The sequence below is a fragment of the Miscanthus floridulus genome, chromosome 2 (genome assembly GCF_019320115.1).
Source record: "Miscanthus floridulus cultivar M001 chromosome 2, ASM1932011v1, whole genome shotgun sequence".
Lineage (NCBI taxonomy): Eukaryota > Viridiplantae > Streptophyta > Magnoliopsida > Poales > Poaceae > Miscanthus > Miscanthus floridulus.
This window is the reverse complement of record NC_089581.1, coordinates 155,697,153-155,717,484: the sequence shown is the minus strand read 5'-3', so window position 1 is coordinate 155,717,484 and position 20,332 is coordinate 155,697,153. Positions and strand designations below refer to the sequence as shown.

The window sequence follows — 20,332 nt, the reverse complement described above, 5'->3', positions numbered from 1 at the left end:
TACTTTTTAAAGCAAGCAGAAAACTTATACACGATGCTCCAAAAGCCGAACTAACTATTCGATGCACAAGAGGTACGTTGGGCTATCTAACGGAGCCAATATATCATACCACATCCTAAGCCGATCGCTCTACAACCATCGCCCAAGGTGGCTTCGTCGACCCAGTTGTAAATCTTTGTGAAACGATGTCGCTCCAAATGATTTCACGTCGAATCCCTATTTCGGCCTATGAACCCACTATCCAACTATCCTTGCCCATGACTAGCTAATCATTGTTGTTCACAAAACATTCTATAGCACTTGGATTTCGACAACCATTCGATCAGAATACTAAATAGTATTATATGAAACGTAACCATGGACTCATGTTTCGCATGACTGTTTCAAGAACCGAACTTTGATTTATAATTCATGCTATACACACATGCACATACTTATGATGCTCGTGAAATGTTTTAGCAAAGCATTACAATGTAACACCAGGGTGTTACAACAGCAATGGCGGCTAAGACTTAAATGGCACAACGGCGGACGCCGGCTCCAAACTGGAGCTTGCCAAAGCATGATTGGACACGGTGCGGGGTCAGTTGGCCAATAGACTTGAAGATGAAGTTGGAAGCGCACTGAATTGAATGGACATGACCACGCCATGCTAGATTGAAGGCGTGGCCTGGCTGGCCCGGCAGCAGAGGAGGGAGAGGGAAAGAAGGGAATAGGATCCGGCTGCTTGCCCGAGCCTTGGTGAGACATGATGACCGCACCCAAGCAATCATTGTGAGCCAGCATAGCCAGGAGAGGGGGCATACCCATGTGCGGGAGATGGCAGTGCAGCAGCGTGGCCGTGGTGCCATTAATGGTGAACGACAAGCGGTGGCCTCGGCAAGGCCACATGCACTAAATCGAGACGACAGCAATGTAGTGGTGTAGGCGAATGCAATGGCAATGTGCAGAGGCACGACAGTGATAGCGTGGGGCAGCACAATGATGGGACGGTGGCGCTGCGATGTAGGCGGACGTGACGCAAGGGTGTGGGTGCACGCGGGCGACCCAGCAATCACGACTATGGCTAGCAGCAGCGCGATGACACAGCGAGGCAGGTGGTAGCGGACTGGCCAGGACATCAGGCCTATGACGACAACAACAGAGCAAAGTGGCTAGGCCTGCTGGCCCCAGCGTCGCACCGAGCGTAGCAATGCGCATGTGTGAGTCACGTGCCTGGGCACGGCAGCGGCGATGCGGGGCCTGAGCGGTGGTGTGCGTGTGCGCATGCATTGGGCGAGCTAGTGCTGCAACACCGAGTGCCAAGGCATGGTGATCGCGCCCAATCGCTGAACCCGGCCAGAAACGTACCAAGCACGCTTTTTAAAGCATCCGAATAAACCTAAAACATTGATCAAATCGACAAACCACCTATGCAATTTTTAAGAGGGCATATTAAGCTATCAAAACCAGCCATGAAACCATACCACTAATTAATCCAATTCTCCTACAAAAATTGCCAAACCTGGCCTTGTCGAACCATTTTCCTTCTTAAGAAATTTGACTAAGTCTTGATTAGATTCGCATCAACTTCGATTTCCAAGCTATTAGGTAAGCTAGCTAGTAGATTCCTTTCTCAACCGCAGGTATTTCATCATCACCTACATGGCTTGTACTTCTAACTTTACTAAAGTTTCGTATATACATTCTATAGTGTTTTTGTTCAATAAAAATTCGTGAACATCCATACTTGAAAAAACCTTTTGTTAAGCATTTCTGTTCACCGTTTTAAGTTACATAAATTGATTTACACACTATATCACATGCATTGACACATAACCATGATGCTCATGACATGTTTTAGCAAAAGATTTTATAGTGTAACACTGAGGGTGTTACAACTGACCTCAGTGGCGACCCACCACCCTGATCTGGACTTTGCGACCATCTATAGAGGATACACCAATGGGTGGAGCGCAGATGAAATCCATGCGCTAGGGGAGAGTTTTGTGCCATACACACAGATGGTCGCCGAGCTGGTCACCACGTAGTGGGTGATGGAGGCTCATCGTTCGAGCATGGCTGAAGAATTGTGCCTGGAAGATGTTGTCCAGGCTATGGAGGGAGTGGAGACCAAGTCAGAGGCAAGGGTTGTCCTACCCCCAACAGAGTTGAATGTCGTCCCTACCGGGAGTGAGCTGCCTTCGTCCTCATCGACTATGCCATCAGCCGATGCCACCGGGCGGCCATAATAGTGCTTAGAGTAGAAATAGTCAGTAGATGTAAAAGATGAGTTCGTGGGGGAAGCCCCCGTATGAACAATTTTACACTTATGACTATTTTGAGTTTGTTTTTGTGATGAAATCACTCATGAGGGGAAGCTTGCTCCATCCGCCCGTGTTTTTACCCTAGCGTAGCTTTGTTTTTTATCCTTTTGTTTTTTGCACCTACCTGTTGACCCGTAGGCTGCAACCTTAAGAACCCTGGTGTGGCCCATGAGGCTTAGCTGCTCATAACCATAGGTCATGGCAGGGTGTGATCGGTCAGGAGTTTAAAACACAAGTTACGTAGGGTAATCAAAGGAACGGAATGCCCTTTCATTTGGGAGACACCCTTTCATTTGGGTGAAAAGTATTACTATATGATAGCAAAAAAGGAGAGTGGTATCGCACCCTCATGGAGCCCTTGAGCGACCTAGGCTGAGAGTGCTTGGGTTGGGGTGTTGTAGGAGCAATCGTTGAATGGAAAGAAAATAGTAAGACCGAGCTTTAGGGGAAGAAATGACGTAACTGTTCGATGTTCCATGTGTTGGTGAGAACATTATCGTTGTCGTCCTTTAGCCGATAGGTGCCTGGTCAGAACACCTCAGTCACTATGTATGGTCCTTCCCATTGTAGAGAGAGTTTATGTTTCTCCTTAGTCGACTGGGTTCTTCGGAGCATGAGATCACCAACCTCAAGGATCCTCCCCCTGATTTTTCTTTCATGGTACCTATGAAGAGTTTGCTTGTAGCGAGCGGAGCGGATGATGGTTGTCTCATGAGCCTCCTCGAGTAGGTCAGCCATGTCCTGCTAAGCCTCCATGGCTTGGTCTCGGTCGAAGGCCTTTACTCTTGGGGCACCATGGTCAAGGTCGGAGGGCAACACTGCTTTAGCCCCGTAGGCCAGGAAGAAAGGTGTGAACCCTGTGGATCGGTTTGGGGTCATTCTCAGGCTCTAAAGGATTGTTGGGACTTCTGCAACCCATCGCTCGACATACTTATTGAGTTGGTCGAAGATACAGGGCTTGAGTCCTTGGAGGACCATGCCTTTGGCCCGCTAGACCTGACCATTAGTACGTGGATGTTCGACTAAGGTCCAATTGATCCTGATGCCATATCCATCATAGAAGTGTCAGTGTTTTGGACCGGCGGGCCCTCAACCAACTAGTAAAAATGTACTGCGTGCCCCTAGTCCCGGATGGTGATGCAAAGAGACATAAGGTTTATACTGGTTCAGGTGATGGATGCCCTACGTCTAGTCTGGGAGATTGATCTTGTATTCCTTGCACTGAGGTGCTTGTAGTAGGGGTTTACAAGCAGGGCGAGAGAGGGAGCTGGTCCCAGGTCTCTACGTGGAGCGGTGTGGGTTGCTTGAGATGTTGATCTCAGGCAGCGGGGAAGCGTGCAGATCACAGAGTGTTGAGCGTGTGTTCGTCCGAGCGTCTATGCGTGAGTTCATGAACCCGTGAGCTCACGTGCTCGTCTGTCTACCTCTATGTGTCTCGTGAATGTTTGTCTGTGTTTTTCCTCGCCTATCTATGCGTATCTAGAAATGGCCCCGGTCTCTCCCTTTTATTGTTGAAGGGGGGATAGGGGTGATACATGTGTTCGCTATGTGGCGTCCTGTGAGCGGAGGTGGCATTTTTGAGCCTTGTAGCTTGTCACTATGGCGGCATGGTCGACGGAGCGGTCTTTGTCCTTGATGCACTAGAGCAACACGCCGATCACATCTGATCCTATGCGACGTGGGAGCTCCAGTGATAGCTTGACGCAGGGCATGGCGGACGTCGTGCCGGTCGCTATGTGTTGACAGTGTAAAGAGCCGAGGCTCAGTTGGTGCCAAGGCCGAGCCATCGTGGGGGGCTCGGTGGGAGCGAATCCCGAGGCTGCCGAGACCCTGAAGTGGATTGTCGAGGCTCGGAGGGAGCAGTTGGTCATGTACACTGATTCTGAGGCTACAGTGACCTGGACTTGACTCCCCACGCCGCGTTGTTCTTGGACCAGGGGTTAGGTAGCATAGTGCAGTGCGGGCGTCAGTCGTGGGCACAGTACCGAGCACAGCAGCTAGTAACCCCTGCTCCGTCCTGTCCTGGACGGCATGGTGTTGATGCGACTCCCATTTTGTCAGTCGTTCTGCTATGTCGAGCCATCGTCCGGCTGATGTCGCGGGAGTGGTTGGTCGCATTAGTTGGATGTGACATTCTATCAGGGAAGTCAGTCGAGGCGGAGGCGATGGGGTTGTTGCCGAGCCGGCCTCGAGCGAGGCAGAGAATCGGCACCTCGTCCGAGGCCTTACGTGCCAGGCCTTGAGTGAGACGGAGAATCGGTTCCCCGTCCGAGGCCTTATGTGCGTGGCCTCGAGCGAGACGGAGAATCGGTACCCCGTTCAAGGCCTTGCACGCGAGGCCTCGAGCAAGGCAGAGAATCGGTAGCCTCAGACAAGGTGGGGGTTAACCAGTAGTTGTCTCTTGGCTTTGATTTTGATAAGGTCTAAGCGATTTTTCAGTTTTTGCTTAGGGGACCCCTTTTTACGGTACCCGACAGTAGCCCCCGAGCCTTAGGGAGAGTGTGAGCGCTCTCCATGAGGTTTTGACGAGACTTGGCTCATGGCAGCTCCTAGCGGGATGGTGTTTCGTACTCGAGGCCTCGGTGGGTGCGCGCAAGCGCACCCGCCGGGTGTAGCCCCCGAGGCCTAGGAGGAGTGGATTTATTCCTCCAGGGGCTTTTCTCATGTCGTGCGAGGGGTTTTATTGCGTTTGTCGAGCCCATGAGGGTGAGTTTGGGTAGTTGGGTCTTGGCTTGGTTGCAGGAAGAGCCCTCGAGCCTCTGCGTGGAGCAAGAGGGTGATCAGAAGTTTCCCTGTCTTTTTTGTGCAGCCCTCATGCATCCTTTTCATTTGGAAGGAGGGGTGGAGTATGCCAGGCTACCCTCGGTGGGCGCGAGCAGTGACACCTCTAGTGAGCTGTTATCAGGTAAGTCCGAGTGGAGGCCCGCGCCCCATTCAATAGGGGTCGGCTGGTGGTCTTGAGACGCACTCCAAAAGTACCAGAGGGCTTCTCTAGTGGGTCCTAGGGCCGTTCAATGGGCCCCGAGGGCTTGGCGCCTCCCTGCGGTGGGATCCCATTCAGAGACCTCCTTGCTGGTCTCAGACATGACTTAGGGCATCCCGAGCGATCGCTTGCTCGGGCCTCAGCCATGTATGGGCTCACCCATAGTTGTCCCTAACTCTGTTGTCCTGGGGTGGCTGTCGAGACCCTCGGAGGCCCAGCCTTCGAACCCCTGGACCATAACAGGCTCGGTGCCTAGTTCCTTTGTCTGAAAGGAATCGGGTGGGGGATATTCCCCTCCCATCGCCTAACAATGGCAGGTGCGCCTTTTGAGGCGGTTTCTCAGGGAGACAGAATAGCGCCTGCCATTGCTGTGGTCGGATGCGACGCGATGTCAGCGGATGGGACGTTACTGTGTGCGTGATTAACAAGGAAAAGGTGGGCGCGTGGGCGGTTTAATCGGATCTGGATTAACTATGCCAGATCTGAGGGAAACTTCCTTGATTTCATCACCCGTCTGTTTCGCCCCCTTCCTGCATAAATACGTGATGAGCCTCGCCCTTCTCCTCCTAACCTTGCCTGCATTTGCCATTGCTGCCCTCGAGCCGTCGCTAGGAATAGAGAGCGCCAGGGAGAAGAAGGGAGAAGAGGGAGAGAGAGCGAGCCTTACCACTGTAGCCGCATTCTCCACCGCACCCATGGCCGGCAGCGCTGTTGTCCTTTAGGCAGATCCTTGGGGTCCGTCCGACATGTCGGTGGAGATACTACAGTCGCTCATCGACGACGGCCTCCTTTGCCCGGTTACTAACCCCACCAGGCCAGAGTGGATTGCTCCAGGGGGCGAGCCAGAGCCGAGGCCACGCGATGGCTACATCGTGAACTTCGTGGCCTTCCATGAGTGTGGTCTCGGCCTGCTGTGGACCAGTTCATGCGGGCGCTCCCGTACCACTACGGCATGGAGCTCCACAACTTCAATCCCAACTCCATCGCGTAGGCGGCCATCTTCGTCACCGTCTGCGAGGGGTACCTAGGCATTGCCCCCCATTGGGAGTTGTGGCTCCACCTCTTCCGGGTGGGGCATACCACCAAGCCAACGGGCACGACAGGCACGAGGAAGGCGATGAGGGCCGACGGCTACACTCTCCAAGTGCACTAAGATCGGCAGCACCTCTACATCTCGGCCCAGCTCGCGTCGTCCAACCGCTGCTGGTACAACAGCTGGTTCTACCTCTGCAACGATGATGGCGAACTTCCCCCCTACACTAGGCAGGTCATGGAGAGCCAGCCGGAGAAGTGGAGGTACGGCATCCCAGTGCTTGACTAGCCCAAGCTGCAGCCGCTCCTAGAGGAGCTGGAGAGGTTGTGCAGCCATGGCCTTACGGTGGCTGTGGTCGTGGCGGCCTTCCACCGCTGGAGGGTGCTGCCGCTGATGGCTCGGCGGCAGCGCCTGTTCAACATGACACCGAATCAGCCGATCGAGGGCGTCCAGATGTCCGCCGTCACCCTCTCCGACGAGGAGATTCTATGTTAGGTGAGAGAGATGGTGGAGGGGCGGCTGAGGAGCAGTGGTCTGACCCCGTTCGTGATGTGCCCATCATGGGGGTACCTCTCTCTGGTAAGGCACGCGCTGCTGCGGCCCCCGAGGCCTCCTCGTTCCTCGCCATTTCCTGTTCCCTTATTTGTGTTCATCGTTCCTGTAGGGGATGAAGGATGTGCGAGCCTCCCCGCCGCCCGTTCCTAAGGACACAGAGTGGCGGGCGGTGAACTAGGCGTATGCCGAGGCACAGAAGAAGCAGAAGGACACCAAGGAGGCAAAGCGCAAGAGGAAGATCCTTGAGCGCGAAGAGCTGGAGAAGTGTCGTCGGCAGCAGAGGCACGATGGTCTCCCGATGGAGTCGTCTCCGTCACCATCATTGTCGGCTTCCTCGAGTGATGGCGATGAGAGCAAGGTGGGGCGGGGTCCCCTAGACCATCTCCCTAACATCAGGGGGATGGCGCTCGGGGCGTTGGCGAGCAGCCAGGCATTTCTAGGAGGAGGAGGAGAGGATGCCTCGGGGCCGGCGATCGTCCGCCCCGGGGCTGAGGCCGACATGCCTGAGGCACGGGTGTTAGGGAAGCGCGCCGTTAGCTCGGTGGGCTCGACGACAGAGGTGGAGCAGGTGGTGGCGGGGGCGATGCAACTACCCCCACAGAGGGTCAAGGGGGCGCCGGAGTTCGGTGAGGGCCTACCGACACTGGTGGACATGGGGGCCGTGCCACCGCCATTGCAGAGGAGGGACGCAGTGCCAAAGCGGTTGTGTCCCCGTTTGAGGTGAGTGTTTTTTCGGCAGAGTTGGCAGCATCTCCCATTTGTTCCTTGGTCATATGCTGACCTTGTCGGTGTTTTGCCTTCAGCCGGAAGCGTCAGGCGGAAGTGCCTGCCCTGGCGCCACATAAGGCCCTCAAGGTGAGCACCAGCTCCACCGCCCAATGGGTGGTGGAGGCGCAAGCCGCCATACAATGTGGCGCGGCGTTGGCGATGGCTGACCCGAAGGAGCCGGTTGCCCAGGGAGAGGCTACCGAGGTGGCCACGAAGCAAGCGAAGGAGGAGGAGCCTACGCCCTACGAGGCTGAGGCCCGCAAGTCAGATGGGGCCGAGGTGCCCTCGGTCGCCGAGGCCACCGAGGGTGGGGCCGAGGCCTCCTGGACTTCTGAGGCTGAGGCGACGGAGGCCAGGGCGCCCAAGACCATCGAGGCCAAGGTGGCAGGGACCGGAGCCCCCGGGACCACCGAGGCCAAGGTGGCGGAGGCCGGCGTGAGCGCGGTGAAGCCGGCGGCTCAAGAAGTGGAGACGGAGGCCAGGCAAGCTTCAATACCGCCCCTGGTCCAAGGCCCGCCACCGTTGCAGGAGAGCGCCTAGGAAGTGGAGGTCCATTCGATCTCCTCCGATGATACTTCCTAGGGAAGGAGGTGGCGGATGCCGAGGCGGCCATCACCGTGGAGCAGCCAGCTCCGACCTCTGGTGAGGGAAACTCGGCCCTTGTGTGGGTACAACCTGAGCCTCACGGGTGGGATCACCCGCATGTCTTATGGTGGAGCTAGGATGACCCTGAGGGGGAGCCTCTATTCGCCCTCAAGGGCGTGGCTGAGGGGGGGCGCTGGAGCTCTTTCGAGCAATACCACCGTCTGGCAAAGCAGTCGCTGCGGACAGCACTATCCATCATGGCTGATGATTTGCCTAGCGTTGCGCAGGTACGTGTCTTCTTTTCTCGTGCGGTGTCATCTTTTTTTTAGTTTTCACATAGTGCATGACCCTAGTTCTACCTATCCAGGAGCTCGAGGCCCGGTCCCTCAGGAAGTCATTGTTCCTCTGGTGGGAGAGGGACATCTGGGATCGGCTCCGGCAGCAGAAGGACCTGCTCGCCAATGCCAACGAGCTTCTGTCAGCACGGAGTGTAGAGGTGGAGGACCTCCGCCTTTGTTGTGCCGATATGAAGGCCGAGGTGGCCATGGCTCGGGAGCAGGCCGCCCCTTTGGCGGCATGGATCAAGGAGCTAGAGAAGGAGCTGACTGAAAGGTTCTTGTTTGGTTTTGGTAATTGAGTGACAACTTAGGTGGACTAATTGTGTTTATGTGAGATACACAGGTGATTAGTCCACAGGTACATGTGTGTGAGCAACATATGCCATGAAGGTGAAAATGGCTTGGAAATGTTGCAAAGCTCACACATGTGATGATGAAGGAGCTTAAATGCATATGAGACATGACATTGAGTCATGTGATCAAGGTGGAGAAGATCAAGACAAGACTTGGCTTGATGGACTGGTTGTAAGCGTGAAGGGCAAGTCGAAGGCTTTGGAGTGATGGACCGCATGGCGGTGAAGCTTGAGCAAGACTTGGCGCCGATGGACGATGGCAACGATGAAGAGCAAGTAAAGTCAAGATCGATGAACCTATATGATCACATGATGATATGAAGTGGATCATATCATTGTTGATCATGTTGGTGCATGTGTTGCATCAACATTGAAGGAGATGGAGTGGAATGCGCAAGGCAAAGGTATAAGCTAGGGCATTTCATTTCACCGGTCATAGGTGTGTAGAGAAGTTTATGACCAGGTTTAGGATAGATGGCCGTACTATCAAGAGGGGCAAACTTGTTTGCATATCGGTCATCTAGTGCCACTCGAGTGATCTAACTTTGCATCGTCGCTAGGTTCGAGTGGCGTGGCAAGTTGAGTGGCTAACATTGTTTGGGATTCGGCGCATTCGGGAAAATGGAATGCCTACTTTCTATTGCGCCGGATGCAAACTCTTGGTGGTTGGCACATTGGTGCAAGGGTGAAAAAGTTAGTAGTGAAAACGAGCTGATCACGAAGACGCTGGTGTCGGTCAACTGACCGGACGCTGGGTCTGAATGCACCGGACGCTGGCTAGCTGCGTCCGGTCAGGCTGACGTACGATGACGCAGAAGCTAAAGTGTGACCGGACGCTGGCTGCGTCCGATCAAGTGTGACCGGACGCGTCCGGTCGAGGTCGGTACCTTACTGGAAATGACCGGACGCTGGGGGTTCAGCGTCCGGTCAGTTGAAGCTGCCGCGTCCGGTCAGGTCAAGTGACCATTGGAATCTGGACACGTGGTCGTCTGCGGGCGACCGGACACTGAGGTCAAGCGTCCGGTCAACACGACCGGAGCGTCCGGTTGGCCTGACCATTGCCCAGTGAAGGGGTAACGGCTAGTTTAGCCCTTGGGGCTATAAATAGAAGTGGCCTTCGGCCATGGCTGGTGCTAAGCACCTCAAGGGACTTAGTGTCCATGCTTGTGAGTGCTTGGGAGCCCTCCATCACACATATACTTGATAGTGATCATTCGATTGTGTGAGTGAGCGATTCTAGTGCAATTGCATCGTGAGGTTGCATCGAGTGGCACTAGGTGATTGAGTTGCAAGCCAGTGGTGCTTGTTACTCTTGGAGGTTGCCACCTCCTAGACGGCTTGGTGGTGGTCTCCGTCGAAGCGCGCAAGAAGCTTGTGCGGCTCTCCGGAGAAGTGCTTGTGAGGGGCACTTGTGCTCGCCCCGTGGGAGTCGCGAAGAGCAACATTAGTAAAGCGTGTCATTGAGCTACCCTCACTCAAGGGGTAGGTTCTTGCGGCGCCCGACGTGCGGGCTTGGCGGGTGATGCCAATTAGCCGCCGAACCACCAAGTGAGCGGTCGACACAACGGGGACTAGCATGTTGGCAAACACGTGAACCTTGGGAGAAAAATCATCGTGTCAACCTTGTTCTTCCCGTTGGTTTGCATCTCCGTTACACAAGCTTGCGTTTACTTTCATATACATTACGCTTGTGTTGTTGTTTTTGTAATTAGATAGCTTGTGTAGCTTGCTAATTACCTTCTTGCTTGTGTAGCAAAGAAGTAGCTCCCTTGCGTGGCTAATTTGGTTTTAGTAACCTTGTTAGTCACATTGCTTAGTTTGTGTAGCTAAGTATTTGCGCTCTCTAATTAGGCATTGGTTGCCTTGTTATTGAGCTTTGCTAGTGAGCTTAGTTGGCTTTGTGCTTTTGCTTACTAGCATGTGTAGGAGCTTCCTTGTTGCTTAAAGTACTAGTGGCATAGGTTTGTGTGACCTTGCTCCTAGAATTGTTTAGGAGAGCTCTAGCTAGCCCGGCATCTTAGTTGCATAATTAGTATCTTTGCAAGGTGCTAGTGAACATATATAGAGGGGTGTAGTCTTGGCTAGACCGATTGTTTTTATTCCGCATTTATATCGGTTAGCCGACGCGATTAATTTTAAAAAGGACTATTCACCCCCCCTCTAGTTGCCATCTCGACCCTTCACTGACCCGGGTGGCCGGTGAGCGGGACACCTTCAGGTCCCAGGCTGAAGAAGCGATGGCCTCTACCAAGGCCATCGCTGGGCAGCTGGGGGCGGAGCAGGGTGCACACCTGCTGATGAAAGGCACCCTAGCGGAGGCCCTCAAGGTGGCCGAGGCCTCCCGGACCGAGGCTTTGGTCTAGAAGGGAAAGGTCGAGGGTGAGTCATGTTCCCCTTGTTTTATTTGTTTTTCTTGTGTTCAACCCCTAACTCCCTGGTGTGATGCAGAGCTGGAGAAAGAGGCTTCTAGGGCAACCGAGGCCTCTTGGGTTGAGGTCCTGTGCCGGAAAGAGAAAGCCGAGGCCTCTCGGGTCGAGGTCCAGTGCTGGAAAGAGAAAGTCGAGGGTGAGTCCCTTAGGGCTTCGCCCCTATTTGGCTTATTTTCTTTTGCGCTTAACCCCATCCTGCTTGTTTTGATGCAGGGTTGGAGAAGGAAGTCTCCCGGATAGCTAAGGCCTCTGTCGCAGTGCAGGCGGTGCTCGAGGCCGAGATCGGGGAGCACAACGCGTTGCAGAGCGCCGCCCATACCATCTGTGAGGCCCTAGAGGTTGAGGGGGTCGAGTCGAGCAGCTCCCTTAGGAGCTGCTTGATCGCATTGAGCAGCCAAGTGCGTGAGCGACTCCGAGGGGTGCTGCACATGGGCGTCAAGCGTGCCCTGGCCGTCGTCTCCTCGCACTACGCCGGCGTTGACCTCAAGGCCGTCAGTGATGGCTACGTCTTGGCTGAGGATGATGAGGAGGCCGATGAGGAGGTCATGAAGCAGATGGAGGTAGCTGAGGGCCCCGGCACGGCGCTGGCCAAGCTGTTCGAAGAGGAGGTGGTTCCTCCCACGCCGTTTGCCGACGCTGGTGACCCTGAGCCTTGACCTGGGGCAAAGGGGCCATGTAAATAAATTAGGATTATTATTGTACCATAACGCTTGTGGCCATCGAGGCCTTTTCTAGAGTACTTATGCGTCTATGCTTCTTAATCGTTTTTTATTGTACTTCCAAGCCTCTACCCTCTGTCTTGTCTCTGAACATATCTCTTGCAAAAAACTTCCTTGGAGCCTAAGCTGCCCCTCGGGCAAAAGGTGGTGAGGGAGTGCCGTAGCCCGGAGGCGTAGGCCGTCTCGTGACTTGGTCGGCCTTTTGGCCTTGAGACAATCTTTTGGTCCTTAGGTTTTTTACAATCGATTTGTTAGAGCACGCTAGAGAGTTTGGCGTAGAAAATTTTTCGAAAAATGACTAAAAAATGGTGCGTGGGACTAAGGGGGGAGTCCCCCCTTCTAGCCCCCGAGGGAGGCTTGGTTCTGTAGAGGCAGAGCCGTGTCTTGTTCGAGCCCTGTGTGGACACCTCTGCAGAGGTAGAGCCAAGTCTCCCTTATGGTGTTATCGTAATGCTAAGGCCCACGATGGGCTCAGGGGGTTTCTCGAAAAATTAGAACAACTAAAGAACGCTTCTTTATTGTATTTCAAGAAACAATGTATACAATGCTTGGAAATTTAAGGGTAAAAGCGACGTAGCTGTTCTATGTTCCAAGCGTTGGTAAGGATTTCGCCCTTCTCATTGGCTAGCTTGTAGGTCCCAGGCTTTAGCACTTGGGCGACGATGTACGGTCCTTCACATGGTGGGGTTAGCTTGTGGTGGCCCTTGTTGCTCTGCCTCGGTCTCAGCACCAGGTCACCCACCTTCAGGTCTCGGCTTTGAATGTGCCGGGCTTGATAGCGTCATAGGGCTTGCTGGTACTTGGCCGAATGTAGTAGCACAACGTCTCGGGCTTCCTCTAGTTGGTCGAGGGCGTCTTCGCGGGCAGTGCGGTTGCTTTGCTCGTTGTAGGCCTATAGTCTCGGGGAGCCGTACTCTAGGTCAGTGGGGAGGATGGCCTCGGCTCCATAGACTAGGAAGAACGGTGTGAACCCTATGGCTCAGCTCGGGGTGTTCCTCAGGCTCCAAATGACCGACGGGAGTTCGGCAAGCCATTTCTTGCCAAATTTCTTCAACCGGTTGTATATTCTTGGCTTGAGGCCTTGTAGGATCATGCCGTTGGCACGCTCTACTTGGCCATTTGTCCTAGGGTGTCCTACGGCCGACCAGGCCACACGGATGTGGTGGTTGTCACAGAACGTTAGGAACTTATGGCTGGTGAATTGCGTCCCGTTGTCAGTAATGATGGTGTTCGGAACCCCGAACCTGTGGATGATATCAGTGAAGAATAGCACCGCTTGCTCAGACTTGATTCGATTGATCGGACGAGCCTCGATCCACTTGGAGAACTTATCGATTGGTACCAGCAGATGGGTGTAGCCCCCAGGGGCCTTCTGCAGAGGCCCAACCATGTCGAGCCCCCATACAGCAAACGGCCATGTAATGGGGATGGTTTGAAGGGCTTGGGCCAGGAGATGCGTCTGCCGTGCGTAGTACTGGCACCCCTCGCAGGAGCGAACAAGCTTGGTGGCGTCAGCAACTGCTGTTGGCCAGTAGAACCCTTGGCGAAAAGTGTTTTCGACGAGCGTCCGAGGCGCTGCATGGTGCCCATAGGCTCCCGCGTGCAAGTCCCAAAGTAGGGCTTGGCCTACCTCGGTGGTGATGCATCGTTGGAGGACGCCAGATGGGCTTTGCCTGTACAACTCGCCATTGCTGAGGATGTACGTTTTGGCTTGTTGCGCAAGCCATCGGGCTTTAGTCCTATCTACAGGAAGCTCTCCTCGAATGAGGCAATCAAGGAACGGGACTCGCCAATCTGTGCCCTAGTTGGCCTCGGGAGGCTCCGTGTTGACTTCCATGACCTCGGGCTCGGCCGAAGGGGTCTCGGTGACAGATGGGGCCTCAGGCCCTGTGGTGGGCTCGACCGGTGGGCCCTCTTCTGTCGCTGAGGCGTAGTCGATGGAAGGCTTGTGGAGGTCTCTAGCGAAGACATTCGGGGGGACCGGGGCCCATGCCGACGCCATCTTTGCCAATTCATTCGTGGCTTCGTTAAATTTCCACGCGATGTGGTTGAGTTCAAGACCGTCAAACTTGTCTTCAAGGCATCGTACCAGCTTGTAGTATGCCTCCATTTTGGGGTCAAGGCAGTTCGACTCCTTCATCACTTGATCGATGGCGAGCTGCGAATCGCCCCGTACATCGAGGCGCCATACTCCAAGTTCGATGGCGATCTACAAGCCATTGATGAGGGCTTCGTACTCGGCTGCATTGTTGGAGGCGGCGAAGTGGAGCCGAATCATGTAGCACATGTGCACTCCTAGGGGTGAGATGAAGAGCAGACCCACGCCTGCCCCGGTCTTCATCAGGGACCCATCGAAGTACATGGTCCAGCATTCCGTCTAGACTTAAGCAGGTGGCAGTTGGGTGTCGGTCCACTCAGCCACAAAATCAGCCAAGACCTGAGATTTTATTGCTTTTTGAGGCGCAAAAGACAGCACTTCCCCCATAAGTTCAACGGCCCACTTGGCTATCCTACCCGAGGCTTCCCGGTTATGGATTATCTCCCCTAGGGGAAAAGACAACACCATGGTCACCGGGTGGGACTCGAAGTAGTGACGTAGCTTGTGTCGAGCCAAGACTACGGTGTAGATCAGTTTCTAGATGTGGGGGTAGCGTGTCTTGGTTTCAGGGAGCACTTCACTGATGAAGTAAACAGGTCGTTGGACGGGTAGAGCATGCCCTTCTTCCTGCCTCTCGACCACCACGGCCGTGCTGACCACTTGGGTTGTTGCAGCGATGTAGAGTAAGAGGGCCTTGCCCTTGGCCAGTGGTACCAGGAGGGGAGGATTGGTGAGTAGTGCCTTGAGCTTGGCGAGGGCTTCTTCGGCCTCGGGGGTCCAAGAAAAGCATTCGGATTTTCTCAAGAGGCGGTACAGAGGCAAGCCTTTTTCGCCAAGGCTGCGAGATGAAGCGGCTCAGGGCCGTGAGGCATCCCATGACCCTCTGCACTCCCTTGAGGTCTCGGATTGGTCCCATGTTGGTCACGGCCGAGACCTTCTCCGGGTTGGCCTCGATGCCGCGTTCTGAGACTATGAATCCCAAGAGCATGCCTCAGGGGACCCCGAAGACACACTTCTCGGGGTTGAGCTTGATGCCCTTCTCTCTGAGGCATCTGAAGGCTACTTCCAAGTCACCGATGAGATCACCGGCCTTCCTGGACTTGACCATGATGTCATCTACGTAGGCCTTGACGGTTCGCTCGATGTGCTCGCCAAAGACCTGGGTCATGCACCGCTGGTATGTGGCCCCTACGTTTCTAAGGCCGAACGGCATAGTCAGATAGCAGTACATGCCAAATGGTGTGATGAAAGAAGTCGCGAGCTGGTCGGATTCTTTCATCTTGATTTGATGGTAACCGGAATACGCATCAAGGAAGGATAGGGTTTCGCATCTCGCAGTGGACATGCTTTATTCAGACTGGTGTAGTCTACACACATTCTCCACTTCCCATTTTTCTTCTTAACTAACACAGGATTAACTAACCACTCCGGATGGGATACTTCCTTGATGAATCCGGCCGCCAGAAGCTTCTGTACCTCCTCGCCGATGGCCCTGCGCTTTTCCTCGTCGAATCGGCGCAGGTGCTGCTTCACCGGTCTAGAGCCAGCCCGGATGTCCAAGGTGTGCTCGACGACCTCCCTCGGTATGCCCGACATGTCTGAGGGACTCCACGTGAATACATCGGCATTCGCGCGAAGAAAGTCGACAAGCACGGCTTCCTATTTGGTGTCGAGGGTGGTGCTGATCCTCAGCGCCCGATCGTTGGGGCAGGTGGGGTCGACCGAGATGAGTTTGATGGCCTCTGCGGGCTTGAAAGTCCCAGCACGACGCTTGGAATCAGGCACCTCGCTACCAAGACGGTCGAGGTTGACGATGAGGGTCTTGGCCTCCACGAGAGCCTTGGCGTACTCGAAGCATTTGACGTCGCAGTCGTATGCATGCTCGTACGTGGACTCGACAGTGATGACGTCGTTGGGGCCTGACATCTTGAGCTTGAGGTAGATGTCGTTGGGGACCGCCATGAACTTGGCGTAGCACGGCCGCCCCAGGATGGCGTGGTACATTCCCTTGAACCCAACCACCTCGAAGGTGAGGACCTCCTTGCGGTAGTTGGAGGGAGTGCCAAAGCAGACAGGCAGGTCGATGCGCCCGAAGGGTCGCGTGCATTTCCCCGGCACGATGCCATGGAAAGGCGCAGCATCGCCTCGAAGCTATGACTGGTCGAGCTCAGGAGCTCCAGGGTGTTGGCGTAGAGGATGTTGAGGCCACTGCCTCCATCCATCAACACCTTGGTGAGCCGGGTGTTGCCGATGATGGGGTCGACGACAAGTGGGTACTGCCTAGGGTTCAGGATATAATCGGGGTGGTCATCCCGATCAAAGGTGATCGCCTCCTGAGACCAGTGGAGGTACCGAGGAGTGGCCACCTTCACCGAGAAGACCTCCCAGCGTTCCCTCTTTCGCTGGCGCACCATGAGGCACGCCGAAGGCCCACCAAAGATCATGAAGGCATTGTGCACCTTGGGGAACCTATCATCCTTGTCGTTGTCCCTATTGCCGGCGTCCCTCATCTTGGCATCATCGCTGGGGAGCCCGAGCTTGGCGTAGTAACACCGGAGCATGGTGCACTCTTCGAGGGTGTGCTTCACCGGGCCCTGGTGGTAAGGGTAGGGTTTCTTAAGCATATCGTCGAAGAGCCTGAGGCCTCTGGGGCCTCGGGCATTCTTGCGCTCTACGGTCGCGACTAGGCCGGCCTCGAGGACTTCTTGCCTCCCTTGGTGACCCTTCTTCTTTTTCTTGGGGAGGTGGGGAGCCAAGGCCTCAGGGGCCTCGTCCCTCCGCTTCCCCTTGGATTCATTGTCAGGGAAGATGGCTCCGACAGCCTCTTCGCCTAAGGTGAAGTTGGTGGCGATGTCGAGGAGCGTGGCAGCCGAGGTCGGCACGTTCTGCCCTAACTCCCAGACTAGGTCTCGGTAGGTGGTGCCGAAGAGGAAAGCCTGGACAATTTCTGAGTCACCGACGCTTGGCAACTTGGTGCATTGCTTGGAGAAGTGTCGGATGAAGACTCGGAGAGACTCGTCCGGCCCCTAGTGATGTGCCCTGAAAATTCCCGATGAAGACCCTTACCAAGTCGCGCCCGTTGTGGATCTAGGAGGGAGGGAGGTGTTCGAGCCAGGCTCGCGCCGAGTCTGACAGGAACAACGGGAGGTTGCGGATGATGAGCAGGTCATCGTCCGCGCCACCTAACTAACAAGCCAGGCGGTAATCAGCCAGCCAAAGTTCGGGATTGGTCTCGCCGCTGTACTTCGTGAGGTTGGCCGGTTGCTGAAACCGGGCCAGGAAATGAGCAACGCAGATAGCTCTGCTAAAGACTCGAGGGCCAGGCAGCTCAGGAGAAGGACTGTGGTCCTCCCCACTATCGTAGTGGCCACCTCGGTGTGGATGGTAGCCTCGGGCAGGCCCCTCATTGTCATGGCGCCGTCGCCTACTGACCACATCGTGGTCGCCTTGCGCCTCACGTCGGTCGCCGAGGCGGTCATGCACCGAGGGGACCCTATTGGCTGTCGGTGCCCGAGCAGGCTCGGGACGAACCGAGGCCTCCCTATCCTACCGAGGCGGTGCCGTGGGAAGTTTCGAGGCGCCTCTGCGCCGTCGAGAGGCGGAACTTTCAGCCTGCTGCACCGCGGCGGTCTCGAGGAGGTCCTGGAGCTCGCTGTGGGCCCGTTGCCCCTCCGAGGTAGAGGGCTCGGGCATCGTTCGGAGTAGCATCGCCGCTGCCGCGATGTTCTAGCTAGCGTGATGGAAGATAGGGGGTTGATTGTCCCCTTCGTCGTTGTTGATGCGGTGGTGGACGTCGCGGGCTCTCCACCGGGCTGCTCCGCCATCACCGCGACCCCACTGCTCTTGCTCGAGAGTGTCTCGGAGCTGTTGTAGAAGGAGTTGGTCTTGTTCGACCTTGGCCTGAAGCTCACAGAGCTGCTCTAGGTCCAGAAGTCGAAGTTCCTCATGGGCAAGGTCCTCGTTCCGCGCTGCCCGGGGTTCGACGCGTGGAGGTGCGGCACCGCCTGCCCCTTTGGGGGGTGGGGAGCGAGAACCTACCCCTTTGTCCTCATCGCCCATGCTTGGCTTCCCAAGTTCGACGTGAAGCACTCACGAGTGGGGTCGTAAGTGCCTTCGTCATCAGAGTCAGAGTAGCCGAAGCAGTAGTCGCTCGTGGCCAGGAAGCGGCGCATGGCTTTAGGGTCACGAAGCCCGGAGAAGTCTGCTCCGGCCCATGCCTCGTCCTCCTCCAAGGAGTCAATGTGGGTGTGGGTCAAGGTAGTGGCATCGAGGTCGAGGGCAAAATGTTGGTGGTGTCCTGAGGGCTCCGCGTGAGCGGAAGCGTAGGCGGAAGCATAGGCGCGCGACGGTATTGCCAAACCCAAAGGGGTACAAGGATGGTGCCATTGTCGGGCATTGCTCCGCCGGAGTCGACTCCTCAGGAGGTGGTGGGGCAGAGCTTGATGATGGGGCATCGATGTGCACCGCCGGTGTCTTTCCCTTACCTAGGCTTAAGCTAGACAGGTCCCCAACCAGGGACTCTGTACTAGCAGCCGGGCATGGGATGCTGGCGGAGCATGGTGCGTCGCCCTGAGCCTATGCAGTGTCGGGGTGGTCTTGCCCATGCTGTGCCTGGCGAGCGCGACGAGAGCGGTGGCCTAGGCGCCACCTGCACCTAGCCTGCTAGGGCATGATGTCATCGTCGGTCGGTGGGGCTCTGGGTGTGAGGAGTACCATATCGTACTCACATCCTAGAGACATGAACTCTAGGCTCCCGAACAAGATCACCATGCCGAGATGCAGTGGTCGTACGGGGTCTGCCATTCGAAACTTGTTAGGATGACGAAGCTGACACGTAGTTGAGCCCCTACCTAGCGTGCCAACTGTCGGTGTTTTGGACCGGCGGGCCCTCAACCAACTAGTGAAAATGTACTGCATGCCCCTAGTCCTGGATGGTGATGCAAAGAGACACAAGGTTTATACTGGTTCAGGCAATGGATGCCCTACGTCCAGTCTGGGAGATCGATATTGTATTCCTTGCACCGAGGTGCTTGTAGTAGGGGTTTACAAGCAGGACGAGAGAGGGAGCTGGTCCCAGGTCTCTGCGTGGAGCGGTGTGGGTTGCTTGAGATGTTGATCTCAGGCAGCGGGGAAGCGTGTGGATCATAGAGTGTTGAGCGTGTGTTCGTCCGAGCGTCTATGCATGAGTTCATGAACCCGTGAGCTTGCATGCTTGTCTGTCTACCTCTATGTGTCTCGTGAATGTTTGTCTGTGTTTTTCCTCGCCTGTCTATGCGTATCTAGAAACAGCCCCGGTCTCTCCCTTTTATAGTTGAAGGGGGGACAGGGGTGATACATGTGTTCGCTATGTGGCGTCCTATGAGCAGAGGTGGCGTTTCCAAGCCATGTAGCTTGTCACTGTGGCGGCATGGTCGACGGAGCGGTCTTTGTCCTTGATGCACTGGAGCAACGCGCCGGTCACACCCGATCCTATGCGACGTGGGAGCTCCAGTGATAGCTTGACGCAGGGCATGGCGGACATCATGATGGTCGATGTGTGTTGACAGTGTAAAGAGCCGAGGCTCAGTTGGTGCCGAGGCCGAGCCATCATGGGGGGCTCGGTGGGAGCAAATCCTGAGGCTACCGAGACCCTGAAGTGGATTGCTAAGGCTTGGAGGGAGCAGTTGGTCCTGTACACTGATTCCAAGGCTACAGTGACCTAGACTTGACTCCCCATGCCGCATTGTTCTTGGAGCAGGGGTTAGGTAGCACAGTGCAGTGCGGGCGTTAGTCATGGGCACAGTACCGAGCACAGCGACCGGTAACCCCTGCCCTGTCCCATCCCGGACGGCATGGTGTTGATGCGACTCCCATTTCATCAGTTGTTCTGCTATGTCGAGCCGTCGTCCGGTTGACATCGCAGGAGTGGTTGGTCGCATTAGTTGGACGTGATGTTCTGTCAGGGAAGTCGGTCTAGGCGGAGGCGACGGGGTTGTTGCCGAGCCAGCCTTGAGCGAGGCATAGAATCAGCACCTCGTCCGAGGCCTTACGTGTGAGGCCTTGAGCGAGACGGAGAATCGATTCCCCGTCCAAGGCCTTACGTGCATGGCCTTGAGCGAGATGGAGAATCGGTACCCCGTCTAATGCCTTGCACACGAGGCCTCGAGCGAGGCGGAGAATCGGTAG

The 20,332-nt window shown here is 55.5% G+C and overlaps 1 protein-coding gene across 1 annotated transcript in view; it reads left to right on the top strand.

Moving 5' to 3' along the window:
* Window positions 1-9,006, top strand: part of LOC136534151 (uncharacterized) — a 167,484-nt gene extending 158,478 nt beyond the window's left edge. Inside the window, exon 4 of the transcript XR_010778690.1 lies at window positions 8,912-9,006. The gene's annotated coding sequence lies outside the window, so the exon portion shown is untranslated. The remainder of the gene's footprint in view (window positions 1-8,911) is intronic.
* The last annotated feature ends 11,326 nt before the right edge of the window (window positions 9,007-20,332 follow it).